The 19,359-nt window shown below is 42.1% G+C and overlaps 1 protein-coding gene across 2 annotated transcripts in view; it reads right to left on the reverse strand.

Moving 5' to 3' along the window:
- The window catches only part of LOC311271052 (leucine zipper putative tumor suppressor 2 homolog), a 50,675-nt gene that overhangs the window by 20,212 nt on the left and 11,104 nt on the right, over positions 1-19,359 (reverse strand). Inside the window, exon 2 of one of the 2 annotated variants that reach the window (XM_084376424.1) lies at positions 5,661-5,775. The gene's annotated coding sequence lies outside the window, so the exon portion shown is untranslated. Of the gene's footprint in view, positions 1-623; positions 942-5,660; positions 5,776-19,359 lie in introns of those variants that run through there. The other variant, XM_084376425.1, reaches the window with a different exon arrangement.

Consider the following 19,359-nt stretch of genomic DNA (forward strand, 5'->3'; position numbering starts at 1 on the left):
AGGCCAACTGTCCAGAGGCTGGGACAGCTTTTCTTAAAGGCTGAAATTTCAGATCAATACCCTCAACAGTCTGTAATGAGCAGATTAACCAGGGTCAAGATTAGAAAACCTGGGCGCCAAAAACTCATCATCCCACCTCAACAGATCTAAGCTGTTTCTGCTTGTGCAGGACAAAAGTCTCCAGGGTCACTGAGAGCAGACAGAGTCTTAGAAAACTAACTTTAAGCCAATGCCAGTTAGCTACTCGAGAAACCAAGCGTCTCGCCAATCAGATCTGAGTTAAAGCACATTTTAGAGGTCCTCATCAACTTTCTGGCTTTTCTCAACTAGTTTCCAATCCTGCTGAAATCAGTGTTTCCCTTTGAACGTGGCTGCCGAGCAACTTTTGTCTCGAACTCTTTCCGTTACACACCTTCTATTACTGGCGTTTCCGCAACTGACACCCTCTTAAGTGGCTTCACACTGGCCCGAGGCGCTCATGAATACAGTCTCCCTCGAGCAAATTTCATGTAAACGAAGCCAAACTGGGATAAAGAGCAGGCTAAAGAGAGAGAGAGAGAGAGAGTTTGGAGAATTTAAGGCACACACTTCTGCAGACACAAACACTCTCTCTCCACACTCACCCCAGTTGGAGCCCTGCATCGCTGCCTCCACTTGTCTCCGTCTCTCTTGGAAAAAAAAAAAAAAAAAAAAAAAAAAAGTGAAAAATCACTCCAGTCTCAGATTTTCCTCTTCTCTTCTTGTCCCGGTTGTCTACCTCTTCCCCACAACGCTCCAGCTTCCTGCCGCTGCCTCTGCTCCGCACCAGGACTTCATATCCCAACACGAGGACTTTCAAATGGAAGCCCCCTTATTTTCCTGTCCTGTCCTGTCCTCCTCCTCCTCCTCTCTCTTCTCACTTCACTCCACTGTTCCTCTTCTCAGCTTTCCTTCCCTGCTGTCTGCCTTAGCACCGCCTCCCCCTCCTCCTCCTCCTTCTCATTCCTCCCTCAACTCTCTCACTTTTGTCTGCCAGCCCCCTGCCTCTAGTTTCCCTCTTTTAACACACACACACACACACACACACACACACACACACACACACACACACACACACACACACACACACACACACACACTGCCTCTCTCTCCTCCCCCTTCTCTTTTTAGCCCGAGCTTCATCCATCCCCTTCTTCTCTTTCACACGCTGCATCGACACAATTCTGCGTCAGGCTCAGAACATTTTTTTGCAGTTGCCTTTCACTACTTCTTTTTGGACGATGTGTGTGAAAGCGGCCCTCTCATCCTCAATTTTCAGAATCTATCCTCAGGCTATATAACAGCACACTTACACCCAGTTGTGCAATTATCAAACAACACTGAATACATCAAGAGCTGCAGCCGATACAGAGAGGGAGGGGGTGGGTCATTCACTCAGATGGGGTAAATTACATAACATGTTTCTGCTCATCGTCGCACACTCCCCATGCTCTATTGTGCAGAAGAAGGTGTGCAGGGACCGAATGAGTGATGTGTTGGAGCTGTCGAGACAGATTCTTTTCATTATCAATAAATAAGTCGATCGTTTCTACCGTTCAATCTGATTCAGTGGCTCCCAACCCTGATGAACCCCCTCTGCTTGTGACCTCTCTTCGAAGGTTTTGGCCTCAGTGTGGACACGAGTAGTCAAGAGTTTGAACAGTGAGATCTTTCCTTCTCAGGAAGTTTCTCTTTAAATAACTATGCATCTAAAGGAGATCAAAGTATCTATTGTTCTAGTGCTGTGCCCGACCAACAGCCCAAAACCCAAGGTCGTTACATTCAAAGTGATCTGAGACAAAGAAGAGACTGAAATATCTCAACAACAGCTGGATGATGAATCTAATGACTCTGGTGATCCCCTGACCTTTCCTCTAACACAACAAGGAGGTTGACATTTGTAATGTTCAAATGGGTGGATGGGTTTGACGTGCAGCAAAGGGCCCAGGTCGGATCTGATCCCTAGGCCGCTGTGGTGAGGTGAGTTCACTTTCTCTCCTGCATCCCTGCTGTACTTCACCGTTTTATTGCGTTTGTTTTCAGCTATTTCAAAAGTCGTGTTAAGTTACTGCTGGTGAAAACCCAGTATTTCCTGATGTTGCTGCTTTACAATAAAAGCTTTTAAATAACTAGCCAACAGGGACTTTTATTGTGACGTATTATGAGGAAATAAAACATGTTGATTTAATTATAGGGGCTTTGTTCGAGGCTATTCTTCGATAGCACTGAGGGTACAAGCTTGTAATCAGTTGAGGATGCACCTTCCAGCACGTATCCCTGCTGTAAAGGAAATGCAAATCCCTGTCATGAGTCAAACTGAGTCAAGCCGAGCCAGCAAATGCGTATAGAAAACACGAACTGTCATTTTGAGCATGTTAGCAGACTGATGTTGGCATTTTACTCAAAGCACAGCTGTGTCTGAGCGCAGCCTCACAGGGCCGCTGGCATGGCTGCAAACGATTATCAGAACAGTTAAATTGTTCTATTGTTTTTCCGTTTATTCTTCATTTGATTTATCCATTAATTGTGTAAGCACCACGCTATTTATAAATCACACACACACACAAACACACACACCACACTAACTATCGGGTTTATTGTTGTGTGCTTCCATGGAAAACCAGTAGGAGGGCTGAGTAATGCTGGAGGACAAGGGTTTGTGTGTGTGTGTGTGTGTGTCTTTTCTCTCTCTTTACTGGAACTTCCCTGTACCTCCCTCTGAGTCCCACAGCGGTCTAACAAGTGAGAAGAAAGTTCACTTCTGCTCTCTGACTTGGCACTTTACTGCCATTAACACAGCCCACCTCTCCACGCTGAAAATACAACACCAGAAAGCTTTTGAGTCTTCTGTGTGGGTGTGTGTGTGTGTGTGTGTGACAGCGAGTGTGTGTGTGTCTGTGTGTGAGTCAGCAAGAGTTTCTATTTCAGCCTGCGAACAGGTAACAATAATAACTTACCAACTGTGTCCATCGGTTTAGTGCAAAATGTTGAACCCTCCCATGAGTCAGCACGGAGTGGGAGGCTGAACGTGACTCGAGTAGGGAGAGACGTTTAAACATGTTTAATAAGTGGATGTTTAGAGGGAAGAAGAATACCCCACTCAAGTTTTTACAGTATTAAACATGATAAACCGACATTCCCTGGCTTTTTGGGCACTTGGGGGCAGTGCAACAAGCTGCAAATTGACATGATATTATTAGTTTGAGTGTTTTAAAATCCTGGTCATGTGGTCCCCTGCCCTGCATGTTTTAAATGTTTCCCACACATGACTCAAATAAATGGGTCGTTATCAGACTTCAGCCGAGCTTAATAATGAGCTGATCATTTGAATCAGCTGTGCTGGAGACATCTAAAACACTTGGTTAATGTGCTAGCAAACACCTGCATGATCACACATTCAGCTGAATGGGAGCAGCATTATCATTCATTTGAAGTCGTCTGTCTGGCCACCTGATGAATTTAACTCAAATCAATTACCTTTTAGCTTTGTTTTTGTCTTTATAAACCCCCTTGGGAAATGTCTGGCTCTTCAGCTGTTCAGCTAATGACCTCCAGTGTGTCAACAACAAGGAGGTGCTCTGACTCTGTAATGTTGTTGATGTTAAAAGCAACGTTACGTAGAAATCAGCATTTTGTGCGATTTGGCGATTTGCAACACCACTGTCGTAAATACAAATCCCAGGTCTGTACAATTTGACAACAAAACTCATTACATCATAACAATGCGTTGAAAACGTGTATGTTGAAGTAAACATGAATGTAACGCTGTGATCCTACCCTCTCACCCTCTCACAAATACTGTTGTATCCACTCATATCACATGTGTGCCCCTGGCTTATATGTGCATGGATTTTGTGACTGTTTAAACGCCACAGAGGAGCTCCATTTCTCACAGTGCAACCCAACATTCGAATACTGATTTCGACGTTGATTACTATGGCAACGATAGAGGCTTCAAAAGCTTTTGGGTCAGTCCTATAGTGCCAACAACAAATAACTTTGATAACAAGTTAAGCATCAGAGTTTTTCACCACAGACACATCAAGCTAATTATGTTGTCAAAAATATCAAAATATTGATACTAATATTGATTCTGAATATTTCTGTTTATTACAGTTTACATTTTTTGCAGTATTGATACAGTGGTACTAGCAGCTTTTTTCACTCTCCTATCATTTTATCCCTATTGAATATCAATATTTTTCAAGGTATTATATTGAAGTTAGACATTCCAGTATCATGAGAACACTACAAGTTAATATACTGCTGCAACACATGATAAGCTACTGTAGGTATCGCTCTCTGAAACATTGTGCCAAACACCGTCTTTTTTAATCTGATATCAGTGGTGGATGAGGTGACATCAGGTCAGATTAAATCCTCTCTTTACTTCCTATTGGAAGTAAATCCTCTCTTTACTTCCTATTGGAAGTAAAGAGACAAAAGCAGAAATGGAGCGAATGAAAAAATGTGTCTGAATCTATTGGCGCTTCTGAGCAGCTTCCTGCTGCTGCAGTTAAGTTAAAGCCCTTAAAACCAAAACAAAGAGCTGAAAGACGCTAAAATGCTCTGAGGGGAACTGCACTGCTGTCAGGTGATAATAATCTGTACCTTCATTATAACAAGGGATCTCCTTCACATGACATATAGTCTTTTTGACCTCTGTCAACGTAAAAATATGGGTTAGTGCTGCTTCAACTTGTATCAAACAAAAATCAGGACTTATCGGAGTCCTTTGTATTCTGAAAGTGACCTTGCTGGAGCAGGCGGTGGGTATCGTTGTGGGACAGCTAATGAAGGAAATGGACAGCTGGGCTGGGACAGGCTGAGCCGGACTAGAGGAAAGACAGAAGCAGACGAGACAGCAGATCTGTAACGGAGACGGTGGAAAGAAGAGAGGAAGACAGCTGCCGCTTTGTCGACCGCACATTATTATCACCACACATATCATACAAACACTGCCCTTCACTGTGAGGCCTTCCGCTGAGAGAAATGATAAGGAGCTGATGTCAGTGTTCAGAGCTGTGTGGCTGCTCAAAAACAAAACAAACAAGAACTTTTGTTGTCCATCGAGTCAGACACTACAGAGTTTAAAGGAGGTAACACTGTGTATTATGTGTTGTGAAACAGGGAGTGTAGAGAAAATTAGATTTGTGGCAGAAGTAAACAAACACTCCTTCCTCGACTCCTCTGCTGTCACCCGGCTGCCGTATGGAACAACACGGGGTCAGCCGCAAATTCCTGCCCCCTTGACCCCTCATCTCCTCCTCCTCTACTCCCTCCTCCCTGTGTCACACACTCCAACTGCCATCCATCTCCAAACCTGATCCCTAACCGGACACTTCAAAGAGGGAGGCCAAGACCCCCATTACCATAAATGTGTGTGTTTCTGTGTGACAAAGCGACCACGGCGGGTCACTCCAAACTGAGCCCAAACCACCAAGTCAGACCATTGATCAATGTCCCAGAGTCCCCGAAAGACAGCAGAGGAAAAAGACCAACACGGAGAGGGCGGGAGAGAGAGAGAACAAGAGAAGTGGGAAGAGTGGGGGACGTCTGAGTCAGCACATACTGAAGGTCAGCGTCGTCAGAGAAGGGTTTTGTCTGCAGAGGTTTTTTTTATTTTTTGTGTGCTTCTTTACCTCAGAGTGTCGCCCAGCGTACTCCTCCTGGAGGTCTGGGGGAGACGGGGAAATGGCAGAGGGTTCTCATCACAGGACCTCGCACCTCCTTCAGCCTCTCCTTCTGCACTCTGACCTGAAGGAAAACAAAGAGTGTTAATGTTGATCTGTTAGCAACATTGACAACATAATAAAAACTGCAACGACTGCTTTTTTGGCCACATGGGGGCAGGAGCAACAACATTTTAAGCATGCAGCCGCTTATTTGCACATCCAACAGTTACGTAGCAAAAATATCATCAATTAGAGTCAAGTCTCTCTTGCCACATGACAAACATGTGTTAAATACTCACTCTCTTTTAGCTCTGTGTTTGGGCTCTACCAACTCCTGAGAAAAATATCTCACTCTTTAGCTGCTCAATGTTCCAATATATTCACTGGCTAGTTCCCAACTGTGTCTGTTTGCTGTGGCAGGTGGGTTTTTGGAGCTTTTTCACTAAAAACAGCTGCCGATGATGATGCCATGAGAGCAGCAACAGTGAAACAAAACGATAAAGTAAAGCAGCTTAACAATGAGCTGAAATTATGGACTGTCCGGTATTGAGCAACGGCCCGACACTTTAACATACATCAGTGTGAAAATGACTTACCAAAGTGAATGTCAATATTCAATGTTTAGTTTGGCCCATCAAGTCCCATCTGCTAAATCTGCTTCATTTTAATGAGCTATCATGTTATCCATCTTTATATACAAGGTTAGTGATAATTATCGATGGTTATGGAGCCAAACATGAAACGCAGTATCTCTGGTTCGACTCCAGCTGGAGACCTTTGTTGCGTGACATCTCTCACCTCTCGTTCTCCTCATTTCATGTCATCTCTCTACTGTCCGCTGCCAAATAAAGACACAAAGTGCCCCTTACCAACCCCAAACAAGACTGACTTATGTTAAGCTTTCCATGGTAACAATCTGACAGAGAAGGGAAAGAGCTTTGAGAGTCTGCAGTAACTTAACTGTAACGAAGGGAGCTGAGCGTTTTTATGTGGTTGCGCAGTCAGCCATGTTTTTTAGTCTGAAGCCTTAATTTACTCAGAATTCATAGCAAATTAGTTCTACTTAATATAGTCAAGACTCGACAATAATAATAATGGTAATTTTTATGCATACAACCCTTTAAAAAACAAAGTTACAAAGTGTTTTAGGCAGCTTTGTGCAACTGATAAATTTAGAAGTCCATCTAAAGCCAGACTATATGTTAGATCTAAACCACACTTCACAAGTCTTTCCTGGAACAACTGGTGCCTGAACAAGCATCCACATGCAATGAAGAATACAACCAGGAACACCAAGCATCACATGATCCTACCATGAAAAATATAATGTACATGTTTTGGCTAGAAACTCTAATCTGCATGTGTCTCAAGCTTCTAAACGAGGCTACAAAGGGCAAAGAACCAACAACGACCAAACCGCGTCTCATTAAAAGAGGAAAAATACAAAAAGGAGGAGGACGTGCAGTCGAGCTTGGTGATACTGTATACTGATTTATGTAATATCCCGAATTAGCTTATATTGTGTTTTTCTGGCTCTCTACAAGTTAATCAAAACAAATCTCTGAGCTGAGCTGAGTGGAAAAAAGCCTGAAAAATTCAAGTGTGTAAATATCTTATGGTAACTTTATAGTATAAATTACAGTGGAAGGATTTAGTCAAAGGAACCTTGTAACATAAGCTCTTTTCTTCTGTTTGTACATTAGAGGGGTTTATCTTCTTTCGAGAAATGCTAATTCAGCCTCCCTTTTTCATTTATGCTTTTTTTAATCGCCTGATCTCACCCCTTCTTTCTCTTTGCTTCCTCCCCACCACCTCTCCACTCTCTATACAAGCAGCCGATGAGGTAATCAGTCAGCTTGTTACAGTCTGATAAGTGATACGATACCATTATTGATTTTGGCCCCAGTGTCCCAGTGCAGGGGTCAGTCCTGCCACATTGCCCGGCTGCCAGGCTGAGTTTTCGAGCTGCCTTCAGGAGCCACGAACAGATGCTGATCAAGCTCTTTTGCAGCTATTGTCACAGAGAGACGGACTGTAAGAACACATGGACTGTCACACTGACAGATTTTTTCTTGTACAAAAAAGGCTAATGTCATTTGGGTCCCACATGACCGGAGTGCATACCTGTTTTAATGACATTATCCCAGATTATAAGGCAGAGAAACGTCGGAGCGCCTTGTTTTCCCGTCCACCAAACAACAGAAGTTCAACCTTTACTCCAGCCTCCATCAAACATCACTGGCTGTACAGATGCTACAAGAATGCTAATTTCATTTGGACAACAGAACATAATGCATAACCTTTTAAACTAAATCAATGCCATCCATTTTACTCTGACAAATGAAAGCGTAAAACGTGATTATTGATTAACCTCTAGATTTCCTTATAGCTCGGAGATAGCTGATGTCTATAAGAGGCTCAAACAAACATGCACTTAAATCACGTGTTGGTCCGTCAACAGAAAGTCTCACAAAGTCGATTTCCATGAAATCTGGAGGTCAGCTGGGCTTTAGGGTTCAGGTACGACTGATTAAAGTGGCAATCAGGATCTGGGATTTCCGCTATTAGATGATTATTGTGTTCAGCCATTTGAGGCCTGATTTGACGGCCATGTGCCTCATAGTTGTTACAATGAACTCCAGTGAGACACAGCCTGATCATATGAAGATAATCATGGGGTAAAGACAACATGTCCTAACTGAGACCCCCCAGGAGGACAGATGGTCAGGGTCTTCCCTGGGGGACAGGTGCGGGGGATGGTGAGATAACAGGGTGGGGGTTAAGTTTATTCAGATACCCCCACCCTCTCTAAATAGACAGGGGATCAATGCGATTTTTTCTTTAGCAACCTCGAATGTTTGTATAAAATTTCACAGCAATCCATCCAACAGCTGTTCAGACATTTCAGTCTGGAACAAACTGCCGAGACAATAATTAGGGGTGTCACTATTATAATTCTTAATTAAAAACTGACTGAAATGAGCAATTTAAATGATCATTATTGTCAAATTATTATTTATTTTTATCTTTTCAACCCCGCCTACTACATCTGCACTTCCAGACAATTATCCTGTGTGTACGAAGACGATCAACTGACTGATACCAGGTAACTCGAAGCGTTGCAGATGCTGGGTTCATTTTCTAGTTCAAAGATCTTTTATTGTTTGGTTTGGGAAGAGGGTTTGCTCGGGACAAATTTAAGAAAGCCGAAATTTTCAACAAACTGAAATTCTATATTTTGTTGTTTATTGTGGAATCCCCCAAGGCTGGTATACAGTAAGTTATGGGTGAATATTTTTTTTTTAACTTGAACGAACCCTAAGCTACAAAAACACACCAGGAAAGTCAAACCTTTGTAGTACATTACAGCTATCTTTTTAAAGAAGAATTTGAACATGTAAATGACACGCATATACGATACTCTAACAATGACAAAGCTGTAAGCACTGAACATTTTTTTAAAAACAAAAATCGTACTGTGACCTTAGAATCGCAAGTTAAATCAAAGTGTGGATTTGGAGACAAAACTACTATTAATCAGGAAAAGAGGAATAAAAACAGCAATCAGGCGATGTTTCAGGGGTTCTGGTGTAGCCAGCAGTGGATATTTGGATAACGGATATCCTTGTGAAGACTTCCTCTTCCGTGCACCAGTCATTATTTAAAAACAGAATGCAGAAAATAATTTATAAAAGGCTACATCATTGTCAGATGTCAGAGATCACAATATATTATGCCTGTTTTACTGTCCACATGGACTGTTTACCTGAATGCAACCAAAGCTGCTCAAAAGTTTTTGGTCAGTGCCACTCGGACTAAAGCCAGAACCCAGATTGCTTCAGTACCAGAATCATGTCCATTGCCTACAGATTCTGCATTCATATTCAGATATCTGTTTACAGAAGGTTATATAAACAGTGATTTGCAAATACAGGCACATGTACTGTACCGTATGCACACACACACACACACACACACATGCGCACACACTCACATGTACTATATATGCACATATAAATACGTAGATCTGACCTCTGCATGATTATGGTCAGCTTTACATCTTTTTAATTTTCATAAAATCCACCTCGAGGCCAAAAGACATGACCTGTGATGCTGTAATGATCTCTGCAGCTAATGCACACACGCACACAGTCATACCCACACGCATACGTCTTTCCGTGCACTCTCTCTAATCAACAGATGACATCTCACCCTGTATGATGGGCTGATGTGAACCCATGGGTGCAGATTAGATCGAGATTTTAATCCTTTAGATCACTGGTGGATAGATTACATCGCTAACGCAGCATATGTCCTCACCGCAGGGACCCACACTTTAAGTGAGGACAACGACACCACGATTTGAGGTCGCACTCCCACAGGGTGCTGCAGTATTAACTTCAGCTCTGGGGTGTTATTAAGGTTATGCAGCCCGTTCGCTGTGGCGTCACTTTGTTAATCACTGTGCTGCGAACGTTACAGTGATTGGGTTACTCCAGGACTCTGCTGTGTTTCACTGCTGTACTGATGAGGGAGGAGGAACGGAGGGTGAAGGAGAAAGTAGCTGCCGTCACACAGAAGGCGTGGCTAAACCTGAGCCAAGGTGACTCCTGCAGAATGAACCCAGGGAGGGAAATGTTCAGCTGAGTCCTGAAGGAATGACAAACACATGAACACATACTATAGACAAATCTAGGGGTTGAGGAGGGGACTAAACTTGGCATCTGTTGTGTTATGCAACCTTATATTGCCATATTAATATACTGTATGGTTATATAATGCATTTAATGAGAAGCAGTTTAAAAACAAAATAAATAGGGATGCAATTAAGCTGCCAATTACTTTCTTGATGAACCATGATTTCTTATTGTTTGTTTATATCATGTCAGAATATAATGAAAGTCCACCATGACATTCTCCGTTCAAAATGGAAAAACCTATACTGATCACAGATATTCAATTTGTTTTGTGCTGACGGACTTACTTGTTTATAACCTAATTGTTTTAAGTCGAAACTTTATTTAGACAGGAATGGCTGCATGATCGAGTTTATTGCATACAACGTTTAACTATAAAGCAAGCAAATTATGTCTGTCTGTTATTCAAGTATCTCGAGAAGCGTTCATCCAATCTACTTCACACTTGGCAGGTTTGCTGCTGATGACACAAGTAAGTGCAGTGTCAAATTTGGTTTACTTTCGCAACACGTTCAATGTTAATACATTTTTTGTAAATCGCAAACACAGCTCTGTGCCGCAGTGGGGGCATGGCTTCAGTGCTCTGGCTTCATGGCTCTGCTGACTGAAGCTGGGCCCAAACTTGATCCCTCTCACATGATCTCATGGGGAAGCAGACTTGACAGAACACAATTTAGATCACCGTGGTGCAACAACTTGCTGTAGGAACATGCTGCAGTGAGAAAAAAAAATCAGAAGGTTAAACGAGTCTGGATGATGTGGGAGATGCTGTCAACACAGGTTTCCTGAAGGTGAGATTTTAAGTTTCTGTCAGCAGTGGTATGCTAGCTAATGTTAAAATGTTTATCATTGCTTAGCAGCACCATCAGCTGCTCCGGGAGGCCTCTCAAACGTGTTTGATATCATTATGTCTATGAGCAGTTCAGGAAGCTTAGGACTGGATCTAAACCCCTCACATTACAAGATAGTATGTGCCATGTTTTGAAATGGCACTGCACTCACATTACTTCATCACATTAATACAAAAAGTCAGAAAATGCAATACTGACATAAAGCAAATCTTTTCAGAGACACAAACACAAACACTTAGAAGCAAGCTTTAAAAAAGTAGACTGTAAATCCAAGGAACAAAACTGGCAGGCAACAAAAACAGAAGATGCAGACAGGGGAAAATCAAAAACTAAACAAAGTACAAACCAAAGAAGACCTGGAAACACAGAGAGGGCTGGAAACAGACACAGAAAAGGCAAGAGACGCAGGACTGACCTGTGGACACAAACACACAAACTGACAAATACAAAAGGGCTACTGACCAAATGAAAGACAGGTGTACACAGAAAAAGAACAGGAAAAAGACAAAGACAGGAAGTGGAACGTCACAGCAAGACACTTGAGGATATAATCTACAAAATAAAACAGGAAATGACTAACCAAAAGCCTAGACCATGACAGAAAAATACTGTTTTAATCATTTGTCAAGCAAAAATGCCTACAAATCTCCCGCTGAAGATCCTGAAACATGTTCTGCTTTTATCTGAATCGTTGGAAACTAAATATTTTGGGATTTTGGACTGTTTGTGAGACAAAACAGGTAATCTAAAGAAGTCTAGCAGGTCATTTTTCACTAGTATCTGACATTTTACAAACCAAACAATGAATCAATAATCAAAAATAATAATAACCAGATGAGTTGATAATGAAAACAATCATCAATCCTCACAGTATATACCATTATATTACTCCTTCCTTGACATATCTGCTCAGTAATAGAGCTGAGAGTCAACAGCACAGTTGCTACACCAGAATAGAATCAATGGGAATAGTAAAACACTTCCCAGGAACGGAGCAGTCAGGTAATGCAATTTCTATGTGTCTTTCCATTTTCACTGTCATTAAGTGAACACTCATATTGTACTCTGTGCCCGGCTCTTCGCCGGCTGCCGCTGCCGTTTTTCCAAGAAAGTGGAAAGCTGCTTTGTTGCCATAATATGCCCTGTGTGATGCTTGGCCCACTTTCCAGCCTGCTTTCATTGTGTAAGCACACATACATAAAACATGATTTGCTGCTTCAATTTCTGACTTTTATTCAGCAGGGATTTGGTGGCAGACAACATCAGAGCCATGAAAAGCAGAGCAGAGCAGCAGCGAAATGCAGCTCTGCCTCTGATCCTCCGAGCGAGGGAGGGGAAGACAGATAGAGAGAGAGAGTTGGCCACGTTACAGAGAACAAGGTTTAATCACTGACCTCTAGACTTACAACTGAAGACAAATGGCCATGATTAATGAGGCCCATTCATCTTATAGGTTAAGAAAAAAGAAACAATGGGAACTGCATTTGGCTGCGCTGCTCTGATAGATCTATCTGCTGTATATATTAAACTCCAGTCCAGTTAGTTCGTACTTCACTTCTGATCAAGGAGCTCAGGTCAGGCTCGCTGTGGATCCACTGCTGTTCACTAGAGGGCAGCCTGTCTGAGTTTATCAGCTGTAGTGATTTCCTTTAAAATGGATATGATATTCAGGGAAACACTGTGTTACAACAAATACTGTACATTCAGGAAATAACTGATTTTATTAATCTATTTTTTTTTTACCTCTATTCAGCAACGTTTTATCAAATAAAAGCATGAACTGAGACCTCAGGACAGTGGAGGAAGAAGTACAGAGATGCTTTACTTAACAGAACTCATAGCAGTATCTGGGCTTTTTCTTTTTTTTTTGCCTATGTCACATTTTTTCTCACTGTGGACTAATTTTTCACTGTAATATCCTGCACCCCATCTTTTGAAACAGCACAATCATGGCTAAAAGTACTGGAGGAGTCAAAGCTGTCTTTTGTTTAGTATAACAAAGCTCTAATGCCATTAATAAAAAAAAAAGATTTACATTTCTTTGATAATTCATTTTTGCTAAAATGTAAAAAAGAGGGATTCATATATGCAACCTTTTCCTAGTGACCACAAGTGTTACGATTACTGGAAATAATATAATAAAATGGTACAAGTGAAAGCATTTACACTGTAAACTATTAAATTTAAGTTGTACGAGCTAAAAAGTTATAAGAACTTTAAATTATTAGTCAACTTTGCTTGGTCAATTTGAGGTAAATGGTTTCCTTGATTTTTTTTGTAAGTAAAGCACTTTGTCAGATTGTACAGTGTATAGAAACGTCAATGTTTAAAAGTATTACAAGTCAAATGTGTGCAAATAATCAAAAGCAAAGTGATTGTTTTGCAGGACAGTTACATGTTCTTGTATTATAGATTGTTAACACTGAAGCATCAATGTGTAAGCAGCATGATACTACTGAAGCTGCACTGTTAAATCTGACGAATCTGACTTTACTTAAAAAAAAAAAGATAGAGGAAACTGATTACCTCAGAATTATAGTGAGATGATTAATGAGGAGAAATAACAAAGTTCTGCCATACAAATCTGTATTTTTGGGGGGGACTTTTCTCTAGTTTTTATTTTTATTTTGAAATTTTGGATAACTTTACCTGGGTCTGGGACTCAAACAGTTTTGTCAAATGAAATCACCTGTGAAGGGGAAATCACTCTGAGACATCTGAAATTTGACAACAGACCCCAACTAGTCACCATTTTTTGGTGTAAAGGTTCCAGAGCTGGACTGGTTGGAGACATTTAAAGGTCCAGTGTGAAGGATTCAGGGGGAATTAGAGGCAGAAATTAAATGCAATATTCGTGATTATGTTTTCATCTGTGTAAATTCACCTAACAACTGAACTGCTGTGTTTTCATTACCTTAGAATGAGCCTTTCATATCGACAGGTGTTCAGTTGGTTGAAAACTGCAACCGCACCACTAGATGTCACTAAATCCTACACACACATTAATAAAGCGTTGTTTTTAAAACCATCAGATGCTTTTCCTGTAAAATCTTAATCTGAAAAGTAATGTAGAGGAGTAGAAGCAGCACAAAATGGAAATACTCAAAACACAAGAACTTGATGAAGTGTACTTCCACCACAGCCAGAGGAGAATGACCTCATCATGTACAGTACTCAATCCTCCCTGAAGTGAAATGGCCAATCGATACACTCCTCCTCTGACTCTCCTCTGTAATGTTCTTCTAAGATTTCACGTCTGAAGTCGTCCTTCTCGATGGACAGATTAGATGAGATGACATGAGATGAGATCGGGGGGGAGGGGGATGATGGCAGCAGCAGCAGCAGCAGCGGTGGGTCAAATCTATCTCTGTAACCAATCTTAAGAGCAGCAGCTGATGCTCAGCCACAGCCGCACACTATCAACCTCTGCTATGAAAAAAGGATGATCTTGCATGTTCACAGACAGCTGATGACTAATGAGGGAAACTGAGACAGAGACAGCAAAAGTAGACTACACAGAGGAAATGAAGAGAGCGGCTGGAAATCAAGAAATGAGAAAGAAAAGTCTGTAGGAGAGTACAGTGTAATGTGTTGTTTCAGCGCTACAACCACAGCCAGAGCCAGAAGCTTTGTCTTGGCTTTTGTCTGTCTCCAGCTCGATCAGCCTGCCGCTGTTGTTGTAACAATTTGTCTGTCTGGAGGACGTGAATCATCTCCTTTCATTCACACACTTTGTCTCCTCTCATTTTCCCCCCTGTCTTGAGCTTTCCTTCCTTTATTTCAAACACATTTCTATGCACAGATTCTGCCTTTCTCAGCTCAAAGGAGTGGGAACGGGGAAGTTGTCACTGGCAGGGGGTAAATGAACTGCCAGACAGGCGATCTGCACATATTTCACAGAAATTCACTGAAGCACCTGTCAGCATCTGGCTGCACTTGAACTGTGCATTGAACTTAAACGAGGAAAATGAGACAAACAGCGTGAGAGCTGCTGCTGTTACGCTTCACGCCGGCTGCAGAAAATTGAAAGATTTTTGTCTCGATCATGTTTCATCACCCATGACTACCGCAGGGCGGTTTGTGCTGTCACAAGACTGCATGGAAACCACTCTGAGGTGCATATGTGCTTCATTTTTTGTACCCAGACGAGTGGTGAAAGAAGTTCACAGTAAAACAATGTAAAAATAACAGTTACAAGCAAAACGTCCTGCATTCAAAATCCTACTCAGAGGTATACAAAGCAATTCTTGAGAAAGATCTGGAATTTGTATAAACACAGTTTAGAGGGGAACTGTCTCTTCGGTGGGACAGCTTACAACACATTGACATCTGAAACAAGACAGAGACTCCAAGAATAGTGTTTATGTAAGACGTCAGAAGACAAAGGAGACAAAAACAAGCAAATGTTGTGTTCCAAATCAATTGTGATTTTGTGGCGTTCAAGCTGAATGTTAAGATTGCAGCACTAGATAATATATTAACAATGTTTCCACAGTGGTTGTAACCATGGTCACTTTTCGCCTTATGTGACATCACCCGCATAGCCTCTATTGAGCCATTCAAGTTATCTGGTGAAAACTCCAGTATTTATTCATAGCGCTTTTTGTCGCAGAAAATATTGCAATTTCTATTTTTTCCAATAACATGCAGTCCTAACTGCCAAATAAACGTCATGCAGCAAAAGTACAATATTTCCCTCTGAAATGTAGAGGAGTAAAAGGATTATTTTGTGTAAAATGAAAAAGTGTAAATCCCACAGAATGACTTTCGACCACTGCCACAGACATGTCCTTCTGCACCACAGCAGAGAGAGAACTCTTATTTACAAAGCTGCGATCAGTAACCAAGAACAGAGCGAAGAAAAAGAGAACAAGAGCAACTTCAGGACAGGAGAACGAGGAGAAAGAAACACTAATATTTGTCTCAAAGCCACGACATGACTTCCAATTCCTGCCTCTACGTGGTGGGAGTGAAAACCTGAGAGTGAATATATATTGTTTCTCTCTATCTTTCACTCTGCAAGCTTTTGGACACCTCCACATTATGCATCTACGTGTGTGCATGAATGTGTGTCTGTGTGTGTGTGTGTCCTCTGCCACGGCCACAGTGAGTGTGTTATTGGAGCGGGGTGAGCCGGGGGCAGAAACAGCAGAAACAAACGAGGTCCTGTGCAACCCCGGGACTGTTCCATGAATCATCCAGGAACTTCTACAGTAGCCGGCCTTCAGCTCACAGTTAATAACTTCCCATGCAACGTTTTCCCAGTGTGGGCTGATTAAAAACACAAAATCCATTTGTTTGGTTGTTTTTGTTTTACCATATTCCACCTTAAAAAACACAAATAAATATAAATGGATGGTTTAGAATTGACTTAACGTACAAAATAGAGCTAGTAGAGCCAAATCTGGCAAGAAAATGAAACCAGCATCACCCTGAGCCAGCACTGCTACGACAGAAACACTGAACACCTCCTGCATTCAGTTAAAAAAAGAGCTGTTTCCTCTGCCTGTGACTCAGTTAGATCATGGGGATGTGTATTTGTGTGCGTATGTGTGTGATCTGCCTGCAGCAGGTACAATAAACAAGTGCACTGATGTCATCCAAGTGAGCCAGAAGGGAAGCCCACAGTTAGATGTAGTTGAGGGAACACGTTTCTCTCTCTGAAACACATGCATTCACCTGCACGTGTGCTTTTAGCTTTGTGTATGTGAGAGGCTGGGGGAAAAAAAGCGAGAACCCTGATGTGCAAATGTGATCCAAGAACAAAAAAAGAACTTGAAGGACACAGTTAATTTATTCCCAAGATTAAGAAGTAAAATCAGGGAGAAGTTGTTGGAGGCGTGTTTCAAATTGAACACAACGCTCTCTGAAGTGCGGCATTCGCCTCAAAAGACAATCTTTTCATTCACTGAGCTGAGTGGCACGCAATTTCACCCGCGTTTCACAGCTTATTTATGTCAGACACTGTTTGGCTGTGAGCTCCAGCACCTCACCTTACACACACACACACCTTCAGATCCGTCAGCGTGTAATTCTCTTTTACTCGTACTTCAGTGGCGAAGGTCAGCGTCCTCACGTTTTCACGACACCCATAGGGTATGAGCGGTATATGTGTGTTTGTGTGTGTGGAGCTAATGGAGACTGACATGAAGACCGACATGGATGCTGAGCTGTGCTGCGCTGGGCCAGGCGGTCTAACCCAACAGCAGGGATAAACTATAAATAGACTATCTCATCCACCCCCAATACTCCCCCCTTTTTCCTCCCCTTTCCTCTTTCCTTTTTCCTTTTGCTTTATCTGCAGGCTTTTTTTATTACGTTCGAAGCTCTTGCTCTATTTCCTCCATCCCCTTCCTAATTTCTGGCCCCTCACCCTTCATCATCTCTCTTCGTGGTCTCCTCATTTTCTGTCTCCTTCTGCCTTCTGAGAAGATGGGCTACAAAACAAAGGGAGATTTCCAAAACACTGGAATAACAAATAGGCCAACGCCACATCTTGTGATCTCAGAAGAGAGGGGGGAGAGTGTGGGGGGGTGAGATGGGCTAGTTAAGGGGGGAGATGGGGGAGACAGAGTTATGTAAGCGTGGCTAATCCCCTCCCAACCCTGCATTGTAAATGAGACACGATGACACTGGCCTCATTTTCATCCGTTCATCTCTGCATCCTGCTCTGCCGCTGCCCCTCCGAACCGCTCCGTCTCCACCTTAATCTGTTTGATCTTTGACAGCAGACTGGAGCTACGTTCAGCGAAACTTTGAGATCCAGCAGATGACCTATAATGTGTGGTATAATCGCAAAGACGTGTGCCTTCCTCCCGCTTTACTCTACCCTCATATCACCGGCGACATCTGATTTTCGAAAGCTCACTTACGTAACGCAAGCCAAACAGGTCAGTGAGAAAAGTACTGAAAGGAACGGGACATAATCCCGTTCAACAAACTCCGCTGACAACAACTATAAATATTCCACATCCTTTCTAGTATCACATGCCAGACGTGTGTGTGCTAAAAGTCGAGCTACGGTCACGACATGTCTTCAAACTTTATGTTACTTTGGATTTGGACTCATGAGGCTTAGCTCCCTCCACATGGCGCTAACCCCGCCACCTCTAACCCGACAGTCTGACCTCTGCTAAACCCAGACACCCTAATCTGTGGAAGCATGCTTTACTCCAAAAAGGGTCAACAAGGACAGGATGAAAAAATAAGATCTTACATCACATGTTGATTTTTTCAGTTTAAAATGACCAGCATAGTAACATGCTAAACTAAGGTCATGAACATAATAAGCATTAAACCTGCCTGACATCAGCATGTTTGTTAGCATTTAGCTCAAAGCACCACTGTGCAAAGTGCAAAGTCACAAAGCTGCTAGCATGACTGCACAGTCAGGCTTGTGCACCCGCTTCAGCCGGGGTGTATGCTAATGCTTTTAGCTTAGCAGCTAAAGTGACGATCAGAATCAGAATAAGAAATCTTTTCACATAAATTTGAGATCTCAGGGCTTCCAGATACTTGGATTACGCTGGATGAGCTGTATGCAGCCATTTCAAGTCCCATCTACTTCAGCTGTTTAGGAAAATGCCGAAACGCTGTTTTGCTGTGAACCTTCAGAAATGTTTCGCTGACTACGAAACTTCACCTGACTTTTCATCGGCATGAGAGTGAGCAGCTGATGACTGAATTTTCATTTTTGGGTGAACTTTCCCTTTAACAACGGGCTAAAAAGCAGTGTTTTGCTGCCATCTCTAGTTTATTTACCCTCAGTGTGTCATCACTGATGGGTGCACTGTTAGAATGCGCACTGACAAGTGGTGTAGTACAACAGAAGATGTCGTGTTCTTCCTAAAAATCCAATAATGATGACATGCACACACATGTTTTTAAAGGAATCCCTTTAATATGGTAATATAAGTAAAGGTATGTACAGTAGAGGATATTTACAGACTTCTCTATGCAGGAATGACACTAAGTTAAACACATCTTTGGCATTCCAGCTCTGCAATTTCCTCACCTTCCCTATAATGTTGTCATCAGTCTGTTCTATTACCTTCATTTATGGGCTGTGATGACTTGTATCTACTTTATAGTCAGCCATCAATCCTTCAGTTAAAATAT

This window comes from Pagrus pagrus (assembly GCF_965226575.1).
Source record: "Pagrus pagrus genome assembly, chromosome: 15".
NCBI classification, from domain to species: domain Eukaryota; kingdom Metazoa; phylum Chordata; class Actinopteri; order Spariformes; family Sparidae; genus Pagrus; species Pagrus pagrus.